This window comes from Erpetoichthys calabaricus, chromosome 7 (genome assembly GCF_900747795.2).
Source record: "Erpetoichthys calabaricus chromosome 7, fErpCal1.3, whole genome shotgun sequence".
Lineage (NCBI taxonomy): Eukaryota > Metazoa > Chordata > Cladistia > Polypteriformes > Polypteridae > Erpetoichthys > Erpetoichthys calabaricus.
The window spans coordinates 56,767,922-56,788,930 of record NC_041400.2 but is presented as its reverse complement, the minus strand read 5'-3'; positions in this window follow the sequence as shown (position 1 = coordinate 56,788,930).

Genomic DNA, 21,009 nt, shown 5'->3' with positions numbered 1-21,009 from the left:
GTTCAATAGAGTTATTTTAGCCTAGGAGCCCTGATGGGATTGTTCAATAAACAGTATAAACCACAAAATGAATTAATAGGCATGAAATATCGCAATTGTTTCAGATCGGCCTAACATAACCCTGATGGTAATGTCAATAACTCAGCACGTGATAAAAATAACAACCAAATTAAATATATTGTAGTTGATGGTAGTTTAAATCATTACTGAATTTAGAATTTTGACTTTTTCAAAACTGTTTAGTACCAATAAACCAAATACAATAGTAATTTAGTGTCTGTGCTTAATTGCAGGTTCGAGTAATTTAAGATGGAGATGGAGATGAACTGAGATCGATGCATTATTTGTCAGAAAGTCACTGCTGATCCTTTGAAGTGTCCACTGCACACACCTGGGACAAGTGGCGACAAAACAGATGCATATCGTTCCTTTTTGGCCAATGTTGACCAGTTCAGGGCTATACTGTAGATGCTCTGCCTGTTGAAGTGCATGTCAAACCAGATGAGACCTGTCACAGTCTAGCTGCACATTCTGCTTCATGGCACAAGTCTTGCTAGCTAATGTTTAACAAATCTAAGCTTGAAAAGGAAGAGAAAAGAAGCATATGCACTACAGAAAACACTGAAGAGAAAATATCTATCAAGCGCCAAGCAATAGATATGAAAAAATGCTTTTTTTGTGAGAAAGACGACAAGGAAGGTGTTCTGCATGAAGTGTCGACATTTGATGCTGACAAGTATATCATACCATGATTAATGAACTCAATGACACCAAGCTTCAGATTAGGATAGTTGGAGGAGATTTAATGGCAATGGAGGCTAAATACCACTTACCATGCAGCCTTACAAGGAAGGCAAACCAGAAATGTGAAAACACAGATCAAAAAATGAACAAGTCTAGAGCTTTTGTAGAACTAACAACCTACATTGAAAAATCAGTGGAATCTGGTATATTATTTTTCAAGTTGTCTGAAATTCATTTTCTCTACATGACTCATCTTGAAGATCTGGGCATACAAAAACTAGTGAACAAGACAAGGTTGAAGGAGCAATTGCTAGAGCGCTCCCAGATGCACAAGATGAGTTTGATGGATAGAAATACAATTATTGTTTTCAAGGAAGGAATGATAAAAATGTTGAGGGAGGCCATGAAGCAACGTGATTTTGACGAAGATGCTGTCATTTTGGAAAAGGCTGCTAAAATAATCAGACATGACATCTTCCGTCACAATGGTTTCACCTTCGCTGGTAGCTTCACAGCAGAATGTCAAGAGACGTCATTGCCTTCTAGCGTGAAGTATCTTGTGGCAACAATATTGAATGGTCTGAACCTCAAGGATCAGGATAAGTGTGACCCACAGGCATGTCTCACCATTGGCCAGAGTATTATATTCAATATAAAGAAGCAAACGTCTACTACTGGCATGAAGACAAGACATACTTTGGAACATGAACTGCCTCTTCCTGTGTACATTGGCATCAACCTGCATGCATTAACCAGACGCAAGACACTAATCCAGCAGTTATATGAGATAGGCATCAGCATTTCTTATGAGCGAGTTCTCCAAATTGAAGACTATATTGCCACTTCAGCATGTGAGCAATATTCAGCAGATGGTGTGGTGGCTCCTGGTTGTCTCAGGCAAGGGCTTTTTACTATCGGTACTATTGACAATTTAGACTACAACCCAAGTTCGACTACAGCGACTAGTTCATTCCATCGGACTGGAATCAGTTTGTTCTAGTTTCCAACTAAGATGCAACCTGGCACAGAAAGATTGCCCAGTACTGTTCAAGGGACAAGAAACAAGGACAAGTTTCTTCCTGATAGCTATATCATAGTGACTGCAGTTGACTTGAAGAACACTTCTGTTGCTGTTCCAGAGTGCAAGATAAGCAAACTGGACAGTTGTTTGGATGCTGTCAAAGTGCAGGAACACAACTGGATTCAGAACTCATAGTCACTTTTAGATAAGGAAGAATTGACCAGTGGTGATGCCATTGCATGGGCAGCCTACCATTCCTCTATACAGCTAATGGTGGAAGACCCCCCAGCAATATGTGCCATGCTTCCTTTGTTCTACAAAAAGTCTGCAACACCTGCCAAGATTAAATATGGATTGTATGTAGTAAGAAAGGCTGTTGAATTTCTGAATCCTGGATAGATTCCCGTTACAACATTTGATCAGCCTCTTTTTGCCCTTGCCAAATTGGTACAGTGGAAATGGCCTGACACTCATGGTGAGAAAGTGCATGTGGTTATGTTTGGAGGCTTGCATACTGAAATGGCTCTGTGGAATACCTTAGGTGATCTCCTTGAAGGCTCAGGCTGGACAGCCACAGTCACCACAGATGAAGTAGTATCATCTGGCGTGGCTGACTCGTTTCTGAAGGCTGCCCACCTAACTCGAACTAGGCATGTTCATCAAGTCATTGTGCTTGCCCTACAGAATCTTCAAAAGGAGGCTTTCATGCTTAGTACAGGCCCAAAGATGATGAAGCAGCAGAGGCTTGGAGGATTGACATGCTGTCAAAAAGTCCAACTTTCATGTTCTGGGACATGATTATGAGATATGAAACCCTAATTCTAATTTTTGTCAGGGCTCACAGAGAAAGAAATTTCCCACTGTATGTTGAAGTTTTGGAAGAACTAACCCCTCTGTTTTTTGCGTTGGACCATGTAAATTATGCAAGATGGATGCCTGTCCATATTAGGGACATGAAATCCTTGCCTGACTCAGTCAAAGATGAGTTTCAGAACAAGTCACACTGGGTTTTGTCAAAGACATGTAACAAATTCTCTGCCATTCCATTTGACCAGGCACACAAGCAGATGAATAAGATCGTGAGGGGTTCAGGTGGTGCAGTGGGAATCACAGAAAATCCAAATGCCGTCAGACGATGGATGATTTCAGGACCAGAACTTGCGAGACTGCAGAAGGAATTTGAGGAAGAATACCTCCATGATGATGATTTTGACAACAGTAAGAACTTGCTACACCATGAACAGAGTTTCTCAGTTCAGAAGACTTTCCACACACAGGTGACAAGCCTCTGTGAAGCTATGAGACTGATGGGCAATCCATTCTTGGTTGATTTCCCAGAACTAGTTACTCTTGATAGCTGTATCTGTACAGGTCAACTGGTGATTGACTCACTCTGCTGCCTGGAGGACACAGGTAAGAGACAATACCAAGACTTTGTTAAGCGGGTTCTTGATGAGCGAACTCACTCAATTAATGATCCTATAAAAATAAATTCGCTGGCACTCTTCAGTAACCCTAAACACAAGTCTACTCCAAAGCAGGGCAAGAAGATCAAAGAACTGAAGAACAATGTTGCCCTTTTTGGGCATCTTTACATTGCTATGCAAAACCGCGAAGATGACTTGGAAGAGTTTTTTGCACATGAAATGCAGTCATTCCCTCCTTCCCTGTCAGACTTTGGTAAGCTTCACTTGCCAGGTACCAAGTCTGATCTGCTGCAGTGCCTTGAACAGCCTGATCAGTGTGAGGCACCTGGTTTATATGACTGCCAAGTTCTGGATGGAGCTGCTATCATCCACTTCCTGCCCATTAACACTGTTAACACATTTGATATGTACGCAAGTGGTGTTTTCATCCCTTACCTTGAAAAGCTGCTGCAAAATTGCAAAAGGCTAGACGTTGTTTGGGATAGCTACATTTCAGGCAGTTTGAAAGAGACAACATGAGAACAGAGGGGAAAAGGCGAACGCAGAAAAATGTCCGGTCAGACAAAACTGCCACGTAACTGGATGGATTATCTCCGTGACCCTACCAATAAGAAGGAGCTTTTTGCTTTTTGCCAAATAAGATTTCAAGTTCAAGTTCAAGAAGAGTTCAAGTGGTCACCAGAAAAAAAAATATATGTCACATCAGGACATGCTGTTTCAGTTCTTGGTTCTGGTTCTTCCATGAATGACTGCAACCACGAAGAGGCTGACACTCGGATTGTTGTACATGTACAACATGCACTGGAAGACAGAGCAAAAATTGTTGATGTGTGTACTCTAGACACAGACATAGTAGTCATCCTTGGAGGCATATTTCATGACATAGCCATCACGCAATCTGCTGCTGATATTTGGGTGGCCTTTGGCACAGGCAAGAAGCACAGATTTTACCACATTAATGAAATATGTGCAAGCTTGGGTTAGCCAAAGTCAAGAGCGTTGCCTGTGTTCCATGCATACTCCAGCTTCGATACAACTTCAGCTTTCACTGGTAGAGGTAAGAAGTCAGCTTGGCAGGCCTGGCAGGTGTATGATGATGTCACAGAGACATTTTTAAATCTTGGCAAACATCCATTTCAGCAGTTGACTTCTGATTTTGTACAATTCAAAACGCTTGAAAGACTGACTGTTATCCTGTATGATAAAAGCAGCCCTTTGATGTCTGTGAATCAATTAAGAAGAGAACTCTTTTGTCATGCAAACTGATCAATGGAGAAACTGCCACTTACACAGGACACACTACTTCTGCATGTACAAATGGTTGTATATCAGGCAGGAATCTGGACGACAAGCTTACAAACTGACCAACTGATTCCTTCTCCTTTGGGCTATGCATGGGTGACAGAATCAGGATCATGGGTGCCACAATGGACCACTCTCCCTGAAGTCTCCAGGACCTACAGTTGATCAAATGTTCCTTTAATGGCAATTGCACCAGATGCAAATGCAGTAATGCAAATCTGGACTGCTCACCACTGTGTAAATGCATGTGCAACAAATAGAATTAATCTGAAAACTATTTCACAGTGATGTAATAATTTGTGATTGACTTGGTGACTCTGTTAAGTTTCGAGTTACGTGTATCTACATCTGGTTTCTATAGTGCACAGACGGAAAGTTTTGGGTCATTTTGACAACAATTTTCATTGCTATCGTAAATCTGCAGTTCTGTGGTTTATTCCAAGTATTTGTGAATGACTTGGTGATTCTGTCAAAGACTTTAAAGTGTCAAAGTGTGGTTCTTTTAGTGAATGTACGGACATTTTTGGTCATTTTCATAACAATTTTCATTGATATCGGTGTATCTGCAGTTTTGTGTTTTTTTCAAGCAATTTTTTTGGGATCCTAGGCTAAAATTCTTTCATAGACCCTAATGATTAGCCATGCAAAATTTGGTGCTTTTATCCGCTCTGTAACAGTAATCTCACTAAGCCACCACACTATGTAGAAAAGTGATGTAATTTGTTTTTGAAATTCTTAATAAATAGAGTTAAAAAAAGTGCACAAACATTTTGAACATGCCAAGTAAATGTAATAATACATTATAGCTATGCTGTTATAGGTTCCCAAAACCTCTATGTAAATCTTTTTTGTGACTATCAAAATAAACAAATCTTAGTTATAATGTGATTTTTTTTCAGATTTTATTCCTTTTTTTGTACATTGCTTTTCAGCTTAATGAAATATATAGCAACAAAATTTTGTCTAATATGGCGTGGTAATCATGGATGAAACAAATCTGGCCTTTTTCTGACTTAAAATTCCTTTATTCCAGCAATTGCATCCTTAATTTAAAAGGGTGGTGGTAAATTCCTAGCATTTTTCTAACTTGGGTTGGGCTTGGTAGTGGTGTGAAAGGGTGTCAGTGACTACTGCTGTTCTTTCATCACTAGCAAACTGGGAGGATATTTGACATGAAAGCAGCTCCAGTGCTGAGGTGTCGCTGAATTCCATATGTGGTCTCAGTGTATTTTGTGAACTGAAAATTTCCTAGAATTTAATTAAATATATTAAGTCGCCTTAAAAAGAAGCCTAATTATTAACACAGGATTTTTTATTGATATTCCACTGACATTCAGTTATGCCTAAAAATAGAGACTCCTTAAATAATTAGCTTTAATTTTATAATTCAGTTTTGTTCAATTTAAAACCCCAAATTATGTTTTTGTGAAGTTCTTAAAAATAATTTTTGTAATAAAGAGCTAATTACTTAAATTAGCATTTTCTTTTTTATTTCTTCAGAAAGTAAGGAATGAAGATTTGAAATGAGCAAGAATTCCTACTTATATGCATATGTTAAACATTTTCAGTAGTGTCAAGGTTCTTCAGTAAATTTCTTTAAAAAATAACTTACGATAAAAGACTACCCAAATTAACATTTTCTTTTTTATTTCTTTAAAAAGAAAAGTATTCAGATTTTGCGCCAACAGTCCTAGATGTATGTGGTAAACATTTTCAGCAGTGTGATGCAGCAAAAGACTTCTCACCTGCATTCATAGCTAAATTGGGCACAGCCACGCACCTTAGACGCACTTCCTTTCTATGTGTTACCCCTTGACACGTTTTCAAAAGTCATTTATTTTACAACCTACAAAAGTAACCATTTATAGAGCACTGTTGTGCTAGCATCCTTGTCAAGCAAATTCTTATGCAAAAAAGATAATTTCGCACAGTTAATTCTTTAAGGAACTGAAGACAAGAAAGTTATTTCTTGAATAAAATTCCTGATATATATTATCATCTTTATTTTCTAAACAGAGTACTATTGTTTTCAAAGATGTATGAAGTTAAATTAACAAAGGTATTCTGACAACTGCAACAGATTAACTGTATTACAAACTCTTAATAGTCTTGGGGACACAAAGTATTTGTAATAAGTATTTTACACAGAATTATAATATATTCAAGAGCATTTACAGAAAATAAAACTTGCAACAAGTATGAACTGGGAATTGAGCAATGTAAAAGCATGATAGTTGTTAAATATTTTAATAAACTGTGCTATCTAATGGGTTGCTTGATGACACATTAATACTCAAGTCCTCTCGATCTCCAAAATGTGTGTGCTTGCAACTTTAAGTTGGTTCAGCATTAGTGAAAGTGAAAGGGTGCTTTATTATACCCCATAAATACTGTAAATAGACAGCCATGACACCTGGGACTGTTTTTTTTCTTTTAACCTATGACCTTGTATCAGGAAGTGAGTGAAATGGATAGAATAAAGGCGTGTTACCATTGGCATGGATGCTTAGTGCAGTGCTTTTCTAAGTATTCTCTTCCAAGGCTCCTTAAGCCAAAACAAAGATTCTCAGGGTCTCCTTTAACTCCCAACAAATTAAAGGAGAACAAAATTCTTTGTAAGTGGCAATCAGCCTTGGGTACCTTCTGTTGTAGAATGAATCCCATTCAAATGGGGCTTTAAACACATTAATTCACTTTTGCACTGAGAATAAGCTCTGCTTTTAGCTACGTATCTGAAAAACTATAGGGCAATTTCATCCAAAACAAATGTGAGGGAACCACAGACAGAGGAAAAGAGGGAGCACTACTAGGGAAAGGAGATTAAAGTGTAGCTCGTTTTATCCTTCTAGGAATTCGTGGTTCTCATATCCCTCTAGATGATCAATTTTAGCTCTTAGAATTTTCAAATCAAGCTTCTGATTCTGCAGACTGAGTGTTTGAGAAACATACTGTAGGCTTAGTGGATATATGAGGATTGTTTCAGTCACTGTCTAGGTGGAGTTTGCACATTCTCCCTATTTACTCAAAGCTATCTTTGAGTATTTTATCCTGAAGATCTATCCTTATGTGCGTATTCAGGTATTTGTTTTCCATTTGATGGAATGTTAACTACTCTGGCACTGGCTTTACACTAGAATCACCAAAGCCTACGAAAAAAACATTAAATCCAATTCACAAGTCTCCGCCAGCGACTTTTGTTTTGTAAATGTGTCGATAAACTTAAGCAGCAAGCAGTCTACTATCCCATCCTCCCACTGCTGCAGAAACAGCAAAATTGCTCTCTCAGCTCAAGCCTTGTTTATCTGGGAGTGAGGTACCAGGAGCTGTTTAGAGTAAATGATATATTGTTATTTAGAACACATGTATTTCATGTGTGTTCCATGTCCACAAAGGTCTATGTAAGTGTAGCATGACAGAAATGTTGAACACATACCTAAAAGACAAACTTTTTTCATGTTTTAGTACTAACAAAGTGTATAAAGTGTGAAGACTGAAGTCCAAATATCAAATAAGCACTTTCACAAAAGGTACAAGTATAACAAAACAAGTGCGCTTTTATTCAAGACTATAACCAAAGAAAAAGAAATCGGGATAGGGTACTTCAGTGTAATGATTGTTTTGGTAGTACAGCGGTAAGAACAGCTGACTCATAATCAAAAGGTCACGGGTTCAAGCCTTGCAGTGTCACAAAATAAATGTTTTGAGTAGTGAGCTGCTCTTATTGTTACTATTATACAATAAAAACATACATTTGATTTGAGTCTGTAACAGCTGGTGCAAATTTATGGTACTTGTAAAGGTTAGCATTCACGCTCCCCCGATCTGACACTGCTGTTTTCAAATAAAGACGTGCTATAACAGAGGTCAACTCAGATGAAGACGAGGGTTCTACATTGAAGAAAGAGAACAGAAGCTCTCCCCACAAGAAACATCCACTCACATATAAGAATAACACAGCTGCACCAGACATAAAGGCGAAAGATGGCACCGTCTTCAGTCTTTTTCGAAAAGGGCTGACCGTGGGTCTTTGAAGCTGTGATATGGAAGAACAGAAAGTGAATGAGTGGACATTGGGCTTTATGATTGTACTTTGGTAAAAGAGCCATCTGTCCATTGCCATCTATGAACTCATCTACTCATACATCTGTCAACTGCTGAAACATTTCAATCTATTTATATAGATAGATAGATAGATAGATAGATAGATAGATAGATAGATAGATAGATAGATAGATAGATAGATAGATAGATAGATAGATAGATAGATAGATAGATAGATAGATAGATAGATAGATAGATGCTTTATTAATCCCAATGGGAAAATTCACATTATCCAGCAGCAGCATACTGATACAATAAATAATATTAAATTAAAGATTGATAATAATAATAATAATGCAGGTGAAAAACAGACAATAACTTTGTATAATGTTAAATGTTAACGTTTACCCCCCTGGGTGGAATTGAAGAGTCGCATAGTTTGGGGGAGGAACGATCTCCTCAATCTGTCAGAGGAGCAGGACAGTGACAGCAGTCTGTCGCTGAAGCTGCTCCTCTGTCTGGAGATGATACTATTTAGTGGATGCAGTGGATTCTACATAATTGATAGGAGCCTGCTCAGCGCCCTTCGCTCTGCCACAGATGTTAAACTGTCCAGCTCCATGCCAACAATAGAGCCTGCCTTCCTCACCAGTTTGTCCAGGCGTGAGGCGTCTTTCTTCTTAATGCTGCCTCCCCAGCACACCACCGCGTAGAAGAGGGTGCTCGCCACAACTGTCTGATAGAACATCTGCAGCATCTTATTGCAGATGTTGAAGGACGCCAGCCTTCTAAGGATGTATATGTCCTTTCTTGCACAGAGCATCAGTATTGGCAGTCCAGTCTAATTTATCATCCAGCTGCACTCCCAGATATTTATAGGTCTGCACCATCTGTACACAGTCACCTTTGATGATCATGGGGTCCATGAGGGGTCTGGGCCTCCTAAAATCCACCACCAGCTCCTTGGTTTTGCTGGTGTTCAGTTGTAGGTGGTTTGAGTCGCACCATTTAACAAAGTCATTGATTAGGTCCCTATACTCCTCCTCCAGCCCATTCCTGATGCAGCCCATGATAGCAGTGTCATCAGCGAACTTTTGCATGTGGCAGGACTCCGAGTTGTATTGGAAGTCCGATGTATATAGGATGAACAGGACCGGAGAAAGTACAGTCCCTTGTGGCGCTCCTGTGTTGCTGACCACAATGTCAGACGTGCAGTTCCCAAGACGCACATACTGAGGTCTGTCTTTAAGATAGTCCATGATCCATGCCACCAGGTATGAATCTACTCCCATCTCTGTCAGCTTGTCCCTAAGGAGCAGAGGTTGGATTGTGTTGAAGGCGCTAGAGAAGTCTAGAAACATAATTCTTACAGCACCACTGCCTCTGTCTAAGTGGGAGAGTGTAGCATATAGATGATGGCATCCTCCGCTCTCACCTTCTCCTGATATGCAAAGTGCAGAGGGTCAAGGGCGTGTTGAACCTGTGGCCTAAGGTGGTGAAGCAGCAGCCTCTCCATGGTCTTCATCACATGTGATGTCAGAGCAACAGGCCGAAAGTCATTCAGCTCACTAGGACATGATACCTTTGGGACTGGGGTGATGCAAGATGTTTTCCAAAGCCTCGGGACTCTCCCCTGTTCCAGGCTCAGGTTGAAGATGCGCTGTAGAGGACCCCCCAGCTCCGATGCACAGACCTTCAGCAGTCGTGGCGATACTCCATCTGGACCCACTGCTTTGCTGGCACGAAGTCTCCTCAACTCTCTGCTCACCTGCGCTGTTGTAATTATGGGTGGGAATGTCTCTCCTATGCTGGTATCAGCAGAAGGATGTGTGGAGGGTGCAGTACTCCGAGGTGAGAGTGAGAGTGGGTTAGGGTGGTCAAACCTGTTAAAGAAGTTGTTTATTTGGTTTGCTCTCTTCACGTCTCTCTCGATGGTGGTACCCCGCTTCAAGCTGCAGCCAGTGATGATCTTCATCCCATCCCACACTTCCTTCATGCTGTTATTCTGCAACTTCTGCTCCAGCTTTCTCTTGTACTGTTCCTTCGCCGCCCTGAGCTGCACCAGAGCCTATCCTGGTTGCATCAGGTATAAGATAAGACCTACACCTTGATAAGGCACCAGACTGTAACAAGGCACAGGTACTCACAACCTCACAGTTCTGTGAGTGCGACTGGGTACAAAAAATAAATAAATAAAAAGCGTTTAAATAACATGTAATCAACCTGTGCACTCCAGGTTTGTTAAATCGCTCTGCAGGCATTTCACATTTGGTAATGCTTACTCTATTAAATAATTAATAAAAAGGTATCTTAATAAAATAGTTCTTTTAAATTGTTTCATAACCAGCTGTCTAGTGTGAGAACTTCATTTTTCTAAACTGCACAGTATTATCATTTGAAAATGTGCCTAATTTAAACATACTTATTTGACAGATAAGATGGGCAGGTTGTAGTACTGCAGCCTCACAGACTCCATGTTCTGGATTCAAATCCCAACCCCAGACATTGTTGGTTTAGGATTTATATATTTTCCAAGGAGCTGTGCATGTTTTCCTCCTGATACCATAGGATTTTCTCCCTCATACCCAAAGATATGCTGGACAGGTTCATTGGCCATTCCAAATTGGCCACTGTGAGTGTAAAATCAGGCGCAGATGTGAGTTGACCCTAGATTGGCGCAACTGGTGCACTATATGCCACAGTTTCCTGACTTGTGGACATGCTGCCAGAATAGGGTTTCACTCTCCACTCTCAAAACGTTGAATTACATGAAGTCCTTTTGGGAATGCTATGTTGTATTATTTAAAAGAATACTCCACCCAACACATGATATTTCTTTTATTTGTGACTTAGCTCATGAAGTTTGTATTGGTGGCTGACAAAAAAATGTAACCTCATGTTTTTATGCAGAACAGAGAGAAACAATAATGTCAATAATGACCAATGCTGTATAACAGCAAACACTGTAAATAACATCCACGAAAAAAAAATCTAATGTTACGCATATCACATAATCCACATGTTATTTACCCAGATGTATGCTCAAAGTGTGCAAAACTTTTGCTTTTCAGTTAAAACTATGCGACTCTTTAATTCCACCAGGGGGGGTAAACGTTAATATTTAACATTATACATAGTTATTGTCTGTTTTTTCACCTGTATTATTATCATTCTTTAATTTAATATTATTTATTGTATCAGTATGCTGCTGCTGAAGAATGTGAATTTCCCATTGGGATTAATAAAGTATCTATCTATCTATCTATCTATCTATCTATCTATCTATCTATCTATCTATCTATCTATCTATCTATCTATCTATCTATCTATCTATCTATCTATCTATCTAAAAGAATGTTAAATATATTTTTCTGGAAAAATCAGTTCACATCATAAAAAGGAAACTAAACCCTCATTGGAGTCACTTTTTAAACTGAAGACAGAACTCGTTGACCAATGAAAAAGGGTGAGAGGTTGGAACTCAGTTCAAAACGTCAATCCCATGAAGCTTGTTTTCCTGATTATGATGTGTTATGATTTTCCCACAAGTAATCATTTAATAATAGTTTAACAATAAAGCATGTGTTTTGCACATTGTGAGCATAGAACTAGAAAACCGGCATGTGGATTATGTGGCATGAGTAACGTCAATTTTTTTTTCAAGGATGTTTTTCACATCTTTTGCCACAGTACAACATTGGTCACTATTGGCTTCTATTGTATCATAACATTTTTTCTAGGTTCCTGCATGAGATTAAATAATTTTCTTGGCCACCATTACAAAGTGTATGGGGTAACATATTTAAAAATATCATTTTCAGGTGGAGAATACACTGACATTCTAATAAAGTTCTGTGTACAATGAACACACAAATAATTTTTAAAACTTTGTACAATTTTGGAACACTCATATCATTGTGTTATGTAGCACACGTTATGTTACATAGAATCACATCAAAAAAAGATGGCCTTTTTCAGAAATATTCTTTTAAAGACTGAAAGCTGTGGACAGAGAAATGAGACACTCCAATTAAACTAATCATTTTTCTAAAAACAACAACAACATTTATTTATAATACAGATATACAAAAGTATATAAAAAAGGAGGGAATATATGGTGTGTCTATGCTTCACCTATTATAGCAGAAATAGATAATAATTTATTAATTTTTTTATTTATAGGTGCCTTTCAAGGCACACAAGGAGAGCTTACAGAACACATTAATAACAACATTCAAAATATTAAATTAATGGAATATTACAGTAGAATGAAACCAGAATAATACAATAATAAAATTGAATTTAAATTTATCAGCTCAAATTATCAGACAGAATAAGCCAGCTTAAAAAGATGTGTTTTAAAATGAGATTTAAAGGTGGAAAGAGAGTCAATATTATGAATATGTTTTGGGAGAGAGTTCCAGAGGCGCGGAGCTGCTCGACTGAAAGCTCTAAACCCCATAGTAGTCATGCGAGCAAGAGGTATAATAAGATTGATAGAGGAAGAAGATCTAAGGATACAAGAAGAAATGGAGATGTGAAGAGGGTCAGAAAGATAAGGAGGTGCCAGATTATGAAGGGTCTTGTAAGTAATAAGCAGAATCTTAAAAGCAATGTAATATTTAACAGGGAGGCAGTGAAGTTGCTGGAGGACAAGAGTAATGTGTTCAATGGAAGGGGTCCTGGTAATAATACAAGCTGCAGCATTCTGAACCAACTGAAGTTTGTAAAGGGGTTTGTGAGGAAGACCAGAAAGGATACAATAATCAAAACACGATGTAATCAAAGCATGAACAAGAATAGCAGTGCTGGTAGCTGAAAGAGATGGATGTGAACAGTTGATATTACATAGATGGAAATATGCAGACTGAGGAACATTATTAATATGCGCCGCAAATTTTAAGTTACTATCGAGAATAACACCTAAGCTCTTAAACTGGGAGGAAGAAGAGATTAGAGAATTATTAATAGTCAATAAAATATTATCACATTTGTCCAGAACAGACTTAGTTCCTACTAGAAGAACTTCTATCTTATCACTATCTAATTGAAAAAAATTAGCACATAGACATGATTGTCTTCCTGCAGACGGTCCAAGAGGGAAGGAGATGGAAAAGTGGAATCAGGCTTGGTAGACAGATAGAGCTGGGTGTCGTCGGCATAATAGTGAAAATGAATATTAAATTTCCTAAAGATATGACCAAGAGTCAGGAGATAAATAATAAACAGAAGGGGTTCCAAGACAAAGCCCTGGGGAACACCACATACAACTGGGCAAACTTGTGATCTGAAATATTTTAGTTGTACAAACTGTGCACGATCTGAGAGATAGGATTTAAACCAGGCATGTGGTTTACCAATAATACCAATTGATTTTAATCTCTCAAGGAGAATATCATGAAAGAATGTGTCAAAGGCAGAACTCAGATTAAGGAGAACAAGTATGGTTAACAGCCCAGAGTCAGCTGCCATCAGCAGGTCATTGGTGATTTTAACCAGGGCCGTCTCTGTACTGTGAAATGGACGAAAGCCAGACTGAAATTGTTTAAACAAATGATTGTCAGTAAAGTAAGAATGAACCAGCTCACCAACAGTTTTTTCAAGTTGTTTTTGAAAGGAAAGGTAAAGTTAAGATTGGACGATAATTATTTAGGTTGTAGGGATCCGCACCAGATTTCTTGAGAACTGGAGTTATTACAGCTGCAATATGTAACATTATGTAAATAAGAAATACTATAAAAGGTTAGCATTTTGAAGAGAAAGTTGTGCATTTTCAAAATGTTATTGGCTGAATGTGTTATTCATTGTACAATGGATGAAACTAAAGTTATTTAGTTGTGTTGTAATGTCTGGTTGAAATGAATGAAGAGATGTATGCTTATCCCTTGCATGTTTCCTGCTTCTTCCTTTTGGTATTCTGTTTCAAGAATGTGCCCTTCAGTAAAAGCCAAGTAATGACACAAAATAATTTATAATAATTAATTTGCCACTTAGCTGAAGAAATAATTACAGTAAAACCACTGCTTATACAATATGCATTACAAAACAAGATCAAGATATGCATTGCAGTTAAAATAATCACTGAACAAATTTTGAGAAGACTTGAAAATGTTTTAATACTAACTTTTCTGTACTTATAAGCAATGGCTAAGTAGAAAAGGTATCCAGTGTGTCCAAGGGGTTAAGACAGAGAGTCGTAAATGACTTGTGGTGGACAGCCGGGGTCCTTACTCAGTTGTGATGCCTCAACAGTGGAAAGACTGGGGGAGAGAGCTTATTCAGGGCATTACCTCCCCTGGAGCGCTGGGTGGCAGCCCCCCGGGTTCCAGCGGTGGCTCGGACTCCCACAGAGCTTCTTGGGAGTTGGAGTTTGGAGCAGCTCTGCTGGGTTCTGTGGGCACCGCCAGGGGATGCTACAGAAACTGTTGAACCCTGTGTGGCAGCACTCCCGCCACACCCAGACGTGCTGCAGGAAGAAGGTCGTTGGACACCTGGAGTGCTTCTGGGTGTCCTATAAAAGGAGTCAGCCACCACTACTCCAAGAGGACAAAGCTTTCCATGAGCAGTGGAGGTGGAAAGAGAAAGAAAAAAAGGGGTTTGTGCTGGACTCTGTTTGCTGTGTTTGAACTGTGAGGTACAGGTGGGAAACGAGGGAAGGCGTTTCCCACAGGAAAAAAAATAAATAAATAAAAGTGTGAACTTGTAACCTGTTTCTGTCTGTGTCGGGTTTGGGTGGCAGGAGCACCATCTGCAGGCCACAGGCTGTTGTGAAAAATGTGACCGTAAGTGCAAACAAGAAGCTTCTATGTTTTATATATTGTATATACTACAGTATGATACTATATACAATGAGATAGCATTTTTTTTACTATTTAAAATGTAAAAGTGGAGCATGGCCACACCGTTGTATAGGTAAATAAGTGGTGTCTTTGCCGATGACATAACCATCACAGAGACAGCTGATTCCAGTATGCATTTTATCATACTTGAAAACGCCTTCAGGTGGGGGGACGGGTCCTAACTGTTGTTTGCGCATACACGCCGAACAGCAGTTCGGAGTACCCACCCTTTTTGGAGTCCCTGGAGGGAGTGCTAGAGGGCATACCTTCTGGGGACTCCCTCGTACTGCTGGTGGGAGACTTCAATGCTCACGTGGGCAATGACAGTGAGACCTAGAAGGGCGTGATTGGGAGGAATGGCCCCCCCGATCTGAACCCGAGTGGTGTTTTGTTATTGGACTTCTGTGCTCGTCACGGATTGTCCATAACAAACACCATGTTCAAGCATAGGGGTGTTCATATGTGCACTTGGCACCAGGACACCCTAGGCCTCAGTTCGATGATCGACTTTGTGGTCGTGTCGTCGGACTTGTGACCACATATCTTGGACACTCGGGTGAACAGAGGGGCGGAGCTGTCAACTGATCACCACCTAGTGGTGAGTTGGCTTCGATGGTGGGGGAGAATGCCGGTCAGGCCTAGTAGGCCCAAACGTGTTGTGAGTGTCTGTTTGGAACGTCTGGCAGAGCCCCCTGTCAGAAATAGCTTTAACTCCCACCTCCGGCAGAACTTCGACCACATCCCCAGGGAGGTGGGGGACATTGAGTCCGAATGGGCCATGTACCGTGCCTCTATTGTTGAGCGGAGCTGTGGCCGTAAGGTGGTCGGTGCCTGTCGTGGCGGCAATCCCCAAACCTGTTGGTGGACACTGGCGGTGAGGGATGCTGTCAAGCTGAAGAAGGAGTCCTACCAGTCCCTTTTGTCCTGTGGGACTCTGGAGGCAGCTAATAGGTACCGGCATGCCAAGTGGAATGTGGCTTCGGTGGTTGCTGAGGCAAAAACTCGGGCATGGAAGGAGTTTGGGGAGACCATGGAGAATGACTTTCGGACGGCTTCGAGGAGATTCTGGTCCACCGTCCGACATCTCAGGAGGGGGAAGCAGTGCAGTGTCAACACTGTGTATGGTGGGGATGGTGCGCTGCTGACCTCGACTCGGGACGTTGTGGGTCGGTGGGGGGAATACTTCGAAGACCTCCTCAATCCCACTAACATGCCTTCCAATGAGGAAGCAGAGCCTGGGGACTCGGAGGTGGGCTCCCCCATCTCTGGGACTGAGGTCACCGAGGTGGTCAAAAAACTCCTTGGTGGCAGGGCCCCGGGGGTGGATGAGATACACCCGGAGCTCCTCAAGACTCTGGATGTTGTAGGGCTGTCTTAGTTGACACGTCTGTGCAACATCGCATGGACATCAGAGACAGTGCCTCTGGATTGGCAGACCGGGGTGGTGGTCCCCCTCTTTAAGAAGGGGGACCAGAGGGTGTGTTCCAACTACAGAGGGATCACACTCCTCAGCCTCCCTGGAAAAGTCTATTCGGGGGTTCTGGAGAGGAGGGTCTGTCGGATAGTCGAACCTCGGACTAAGGAGGAACAGTGTGGTTTTCGTCCTGGTCGCGGAACATTAGACCAGCTCTACACCCTTAGCAGAGTCCTGGAGGGTGCATGGGAGTTCGCCCAACCAGTCTACATGTGTTTTGTGGACTTGGAAAAGGCATTCAACCGTGTCCCTCGGGGAATCCTGTGGGGGGTGCTCCGGGAGTATAGGGTACCGGACCCCTTGATAAGGGCTGTTCGGTCCCTGTACAACCAGTGTCAGAGCTTGGTCCGCATTGCCAGCAGTAAGTCGAACCCATTTCCAATGAGAGTTGGACTCCGCCAGGGCTGCCCTTTGTCACTGATTCTGTTCATATCTTTTATGGACAGAATTTCTAGGCGCAGCCAGGGTGTTGAGGGGGTCCGGTTTGGTGGACTCAGGATTGGGTCACTGCTTTTTGCAGATGATGTTGTCCTGTTTGCTTCCTCAGGCCGTGACCTTCAGCTCTCTCTGGATCGGTTCGTAGCTGAGTGTGAAGCGGCTGGGATGGGAATCAGCACCTCCAAATCCGAGACCATGGTCCTCAGCTGGAAAAGGGTGGAGTGCCCTCTCAGGGTTGGGAGCGAGATCCTGCCTCAAGTGGAGGAGTTCAATAATGTCGGGGTCTTGTTCACGAGTGAGGGAAGAATGGAGCGTGAGGTCAACAGGCAGATCGGTGCGGTGTCCGCAGTGATGCGGGCTCTGCATCGGTCTGTCGTGGTGAAAAAGGAGCTGAGCCGTAAGGCAAAGCTCTCAATTTACTGGTCCATCTATGTTCCTACCCTCACCTATGGTCATGAGCTATGGGTAAGACTGAAAGAACGAGATCGCGAATACAAGCGGCTGAAATGAGTTTCCTCCACAGGGTGTCTGGGCTCTCCCTTAAAGATAGGGTGAGAAGCTCAGTCATCCGGGAGGGGCTCAGAGTAGAGCCGCTGCTCCTCCGCATCGAGAGGAGTCAGATGAGGTGGCTCGGGCATCTGATCAGGATGCCTCCTGGACGCCTCCTTGGTGAGGTGTTCCAGGCACGTCTAACCGGGAGGAGGCCCCGGGGAAGACCCAGGAAATGCTGGAGGGACTATGTCTCTCGGCTGGCCTGGGAACGCCTTGGGAAGAGCTAGAAGCAGTGGCTGGGGAGAGGGAAGTCTGGGCATCTCTGCTCAAGCTGCTGCCCCCACGACCCCATCTCAGATAAGCGGAAGAGGATGGATGGATGGATGGATGAAAACTAATTCAAGCACATCACACAAAATAAAGTCTTAACTTGGTATATTTTTGGAGAATACGACTGGTGAGCTTGTCGGACTGAAAGGGCTGTGCTTATCAAAACTGCAGTAATGTTCACAATTGATTGACATTTATTTCTTAGATCATAGAACAAAATTTGGAAGATTGTGAGATATTAGATTTAAGCATTTTAATAACATTTTAAATGTAGAAATCAGAAAATACTTCTTCTTCTTCTTTCGGCTGCTCCCGTTAGGGGTTGCCACAGCGGATCACCTTCTTCCATATCTTTCTGTCCTCTGCATCTTGCTCTGTTACACCCATCACCTGCATGTCCTCTCTCACCACATGTGGCTTATGTTATAATAGAAATCAGAAAATACTATTATAACATAAGCCACATTATCTAAATCAGGGTTACGAAGGACTGGCAACTATCCTGGCAACAGACAGCATGCCAGTTCTTCTAAGGACAACATAACCCACATAATCTAATTAAGGGAAAAGACACATATCCTGGCAGCAGACAGCATTTCTGTCCATCTAAGAATATACTCCCACTCATAAACACACTCACTCAAATGGGGCCAATTAACAGAACATGCATATGTTTAAGGAAATGGGATAAACCCTCGAGTAACTAGAGGCAAACTTGGACATGCAAATACCACACGGACAGTGAATCTCTGAGGCAGCACTGTTGCCACCATGCCATCCTGAATGGTTTATCCATTACAATCTGATTTTGCAATTTATTAAAAATGTTTTGATCTATTCAGATGAAATGTTTGAAACACAGGTATTGTTTTCCATACTATAGAAATATGAAAAAATTTTCACCTGCATTATATAGCGTGAACATTACAATGCATGTTGATAGCTTTTTAATTACCAATTGATTAGCATTGTGAAGTTCATGGATTCCAGCTAAAGTTAAATTATATTTTCGTATATAATGAACATACACTGTATATCTTAAGAATGCATTTGTAATTCCCTCTTTACCTCAAGTTCTTTTTGTCCTAGACCTCTCTGGCTTCACTTTCTCGGTGTGCCAACATAAATTCTATGCTTGAGCATAGTAGCTGCTGGTTTGCTCATTTGCTTCCCAATGGAAAATGCCTGAATTAATGACTTTGAAGAATGGGCTGTTCTTGTTCTATGACTCAATTCACCTGATGTTACAGTATCTGCATCACAAATTAACAAAGCACCTGGAGAGTCTATACAAAACTGGAATTTGACTGAATCACTGATTAAAGCCTTTAATGCTTGAAATGTGTGATGTGTTGGTCCCCTTACACCTTTGGATTTGGTGGAATGAGATGGTGTCACAATTGTTCCTAGTCATATGGCACAAGACTTAGGATAGGAGATAGGAGAGGACAGGAGAGGAAGGGTGAGTGAAAAAACAATTGGGTTTTTTTGTTTTATTGTACAGTTATATTTCTTTCTATTACATGCTTATCATTCTTTGACAATTTTGATTATTTTAATACACAGAATATGCATACATTATATAAATATAAATATATATACTGTATATAAATAAATAAATAAACAAATATATATATTTGCAACAGGGGCATCCCTGCCGGGCATGGGACCCGGCTGTCTGTCACAATATATATAAACTGCTCAAAAAAATTAAAGAAACACTTTGAAAACACATCAGATCTCAGTGGGAAAAAAATCATGCTGGATATCTGTACTGATATGGACTGGGTAATGTGTTATAAACAAAAGGATGCCACATCATTTATGGAAATGAAAATTATCAACCTATACAGAGTGCTGAATTCAAAGACACCCAAAAATCAAAGTGAAAGAATGATGCGGCAGGCTAGTCCATTTTGCCGAAATTTCTTTGCAGCAACTCAAAATCGTACTCAGTAGCTTGTATGGCCCCCACGTGCTTGTATGCATGCCTGACAACACTGGGGCATGCTCCTAATGAGATGACAGATGGTGTCCTGGGGGATCTCCTTCCAGATCTGGACCAGTGCATCGCTGAGCTCATGGACAGTCTGAGGAACAACCTGGCAGCATCGGATGGACCGAAATATAATGTCCCAGAGGTGTTCTATTGGTATCAATTCATACCAAGTCATATCTTACAGACAGAACTCAATTCATTCAGCTGGATACATGTACCTCCACTCCCACTCCTGTAGTATCTGGGGTTCCTCAGGGTTCTGTCCTTGGCCCCTTGCTGTTTATCATTTATCTGCTTCCTTTGGGTGTCATTTTTCGTAAATGGAAGATAAACTTTCATTGTTACGCAGATGACACCCAGTTATATATTTCCACTTCACCATCTGCATCGCTTCCACCCTCCTCACTTACTGATTGCCTTGCTGAGATCAAGTCTTGGTTATCTTCCAACTTCTTGCAGTTGAACTCTAATAAAACTGAGGTGCTTCTTATGGGCACGAAATCTGCAATAGCGAAGGCATCAAAGATCTCAGTAGTAATAGACAATACTTCTGTTACCTGTACTGATCAGATAAAAAGCCTTGGTGTAATTCTGGACAGCACGTTATCTTTCCAGTCTCACATCAGTTCTGTTACTCGAGCAGCTTACTTTCACCTGCGAAACATTAATCGCTTGCGTCCATTTTTGTCAAATCACTCTACTGCCATTTTAGTCAACAGTTTGGTCACCTCCCGCCTGGACTATTGCAATTCACTTCTCTTTGGTCTGCCTCAAAAGTTATTACATAAACTTCAACTTGTTCAAAATTCGGCTGCTCGTATAATTACTAAAACACCCTATTCTGATCACATTACACCCGTTATTCAGCAGCTTCATTGGCTGCCAATAAAGTTTAGGGTCAA